The following is a 3,879-nucleotide window of genomic DNA, read 5'->3' as shown; positions in this document are numbered from 1 at the left end:
ATGACTTTCGAATTTCTCGGTAATTTTTGAGAAAATTTCAAAGAACTATATTATTAAATTGTATAAGATAATAAATTATGAAATAAATATATAACCAACACGTGATGGACACGGGATACTACTAAAATAATATATTCGCTATAATCAGCAGGTATACCTACCTATATAAATGAACGAAATAACAGTATAATATCGTAAAGGAATTATTTAGTTGTTTAAAATATATAAACTATAAAGCAATAGATTTAAGACACGATGATTAGGTACTTTTAGAAGTATATGGAAAAAAAATATCAAATTAACAATGGGATATACAGAATAATATGCTATATATAAAAAGTATGGTAGATAACAAAGTCCGTAACTATAGTAAGGAAACAATTAATTTTCTATTTTACGTCCGTACGTAGGTGGTATAGTACTCTATAAGTAGGTACGAACAAATGTCGAATTGTAAGTCAAAATTATATAATATCATTAGTGAAACATTAATTTATAAAGTCTTACTACGAAGTCGTCTAGTATAGTTTCTAAAATAATACGACAAACACATAAAAAAGAACAGTAAAATAATTCACGGGTGAACATCCGTTTTTAACAACATACATTTTAGATTTTTAATTACAATAAATAAATGATAGAAATAAAAATCTTTAACACTAAAAATATTCACTGTTGATAATTTACAAATTATGACAGCAATACGTCATTACAGCAATATAAATAAACAGCAATATCTAAATGTACATTCGAATAATTAAACATATTTATCTTAATGCAGCGCCTAATAAATATAAATAACCAAGATTTTAAAACTCTAAAGTTTTTATTTAAATTTAAAAAGGTACCTATATTATATAATTTATTTATATATTTAATTATTGACGAAAAATGGGGAAGGGATTTAGGAGTAAAATAAATTATGAGTCTCATATCCATATATGTATATTGCATATAGTAATTTTATGTGTCACATAAAGCATAGTTTAATGTATAACATGTCTTATGTGACACATACTTGACTATGCATACTTTTAAAGCCTTAAACCAAAGCAATAAATACGCACTTATTTCAAATTTTGGCACTGAAACATAATATTAAATGTACTTCGTCATTGGTCACTGAATTGAATTTGTCAAATTGTAATTGAACGATGAATCGTTTGTAGGCCCTGAAATTGATGCATCCTATTATCTAAATATCTAATGCTTACATACGAAGCTCGTCTTTACAGAAGTTTGATTCATGAAATAGGTATAGAATTTAATGGTACAATTTTTACATTGTATTTTTAGGGAATTTATTGCTTTACGGTCATTTTTTAGTATTTTTGGTGCATTTCATTCATTTTTGTACTTTTTTTTTTTACATTTATTTGCATTTTCCTTGTTGAAAGTTATACTTTATCGTAACACATTCAGTTTCCATTAGCTTGTCGATTATCATTATCTTAATCGTTTGTTGTCGCAACCTACGATTATTTAATAAACTGTAGGCCGATATTATTTTAGGCCCGGTCAATTAGAAAAAATTTCCCAAAAGTCGATTGAAATATTTCAAACTCCAAAAAAATATTTTTGAAGGCTCCATCGAGAGTAAACATTTTTAAAGAACTAAAACCTATAATAAATACGATTTATGACCCATAAATTGTATAAAACGTAATTATTGTAAAACTTAATTTTTTAAAAAATATATTAAGTCATTATAAAGTAATTTTTAGTATTTCTGTGGTAATTTTTTAAGTCATTTGTCAATGTTTAAAGTTAATTTTAACATTTTTTTTTGTGTGCATTTTTTTAAGATTTTTAGGTCATCAAGTTCCGTGCCCTAATCATTTGTATTTGATGATAAAAGATTCTAGCGGAGATCTAAATATCTTTTTATAATTTGTATTGTGTTCAGTTAATAAATGATATACAAAGTGGTGAAAAGTCACTAAAATCCTTATTAAATATCCAATTTGGTCGGCATTTGAACTTAAAATGCCTACAAAATATACTGAATTTGAGTTGTTGAGATTTTTAGTTTTCAGTAAAAGACTTACAAGCAACCAGCTTGTAATAAATTGTCAAGCCATAAATCTATTAAAATTGAAAATTTTATAAACTATTAACTAGGTAAAAATTAATTTACAAACTTTCATGATTTTGACAAAGATCAACTTCTTTAGCAAATATCTTGCTAAGATCAACTTATATGAAATCATGTCCTAGGGTATTAAATTAAAAATATTAAGCATTTTTAACTTCAAAATAATTTGCTTATTTTCATGATTTTGATGAATTTCATAAAAAAATTGAACTTTAAACGCTTATAACAAATTTTCTGTTTATTTATTATTTTTATATTTTTTGATCACTGTAAGATTATTTAATAAGGAACCTTGTATTAAAAATTGAAAATGTTGTTTTTTTAGTTCTTTTACTCAGAATCAAAAATTTTAATATACATTTAATATACATATAATATACATATTAATTATAACATAGGTCCAATTATATAATTCGAAAAAAACTAATTAAAGTTGAAAATTTAATAATAAAGCTAATATTCAATATCACAAAAAGAGTTAAATATTTTGAAAATTATAACTTGTCTATTAAATGGTTACCTATATGAAAATTATTTTTACCCTTCCGTTCAAAGTACTAACTAATGAACTTAATCTAATTTACTAAATAAATAATTCATTATTTTTAACGAATTTAAATTAGTTTAACTTTCTAAACAATATTTTATCAGTACTTTTTCATTACTATTTACGATTCCTCGTCTAAAAAGAATTTGATAGGCAATTATAATATCATTTGAGAAACTGCTCCCCTTGTAATGAATCCCGGAAAAAAAGACTAAGGAAAAGAGAACGCTCAAGAAAAAAAAAAGTTGGTTCAAGATGTTATAGGTGGATATGAACAAAAAAAAAAAAACACTATTTATGAAAAAATGCAAATTAGATTTGTAACATTATGCGAACGGTTTTAAAGATTATAAAAACGATAAAAGGGATATTGAAAATTTCCTAACTGCTGTAGGCTGTAGCACACACGATACGATATCATTAATATTTAATTTTGTTAAATAATAATAATTTGATATCAATAACTTTTTTTTTTTGTGATAATCAACTTATATATTTTTAAAAATTGTTCTTTTTTTTTTTTTGTTGTTCTTTTTTTCCTTGGTCTTTTTTTCCGATTACCCCTTCTAATACATTAAGGACTACTGGTACAATCAAATATTCTATTCTGTGGTACAAACTGAAACTATCCAAAACAATTTTTGGAAAAATGAAATTTTGTGTTTTATTTTTTTTTCTAAATGAATTAAATATATTAAGTAAGTACACCTTTAAATGGAAAATAATGCCAACAATTCAAATCACATTGATTATTTATATCTACTATTATGACAACATTTTTAAATTAAGAATAAAGTATAATATTTTATTATAATAATTGTATTTGTATTGTAAAAATATTGTTGCCCCCCCTCCAGATCTTTGCTCTGGATCCGTGCCTGATCTCCACCATTGACTGTATTCACACATACGGACATGACCATGTCAAAATACACGTACAAAAATATTTTTGCTCCGACACGACAGTACTACAGTAAATACCTATAAAGAAAGAAAACATCGCCTTGATTAAATTTGATAATACAATGATTCATTCAAAAAATATATTTTAATTCACTGTTTAAGTCTGCTTGGAAATAGATTTTCGATTTTATTTTTAGTTAACATATAGGTTTCTGGTATATAATAATTTTCTCAAAATATTCTTAACTCGGCTAAAATTTTAAAAAGTAATGAAAAAATAAAAATAAATTTCCGGGCAAGGCCTAGAAAAGATACATAGGTATACAAATTAAAA

This window comes from Acyrthosiphon pisum, chromosome A3 (assembly GCF_005508785.2).
Source record: "Acyrthosiphon pisum isolate AL4f chromosome A3, pea_aphid_22Mar2018_4r6ur, whole genome shotgun sequence".
NCBI lineage: Eukaryota > Metazoa > Arthropoda > Insecta > Hemiptera > Aphididae > Acyrthosiphon > Acyrthosiphon pisum.
The sequence above is the reverse complement of the archived record's forward strand: the minus strand, read 5'-3'. Positions refer to the sequence as shown.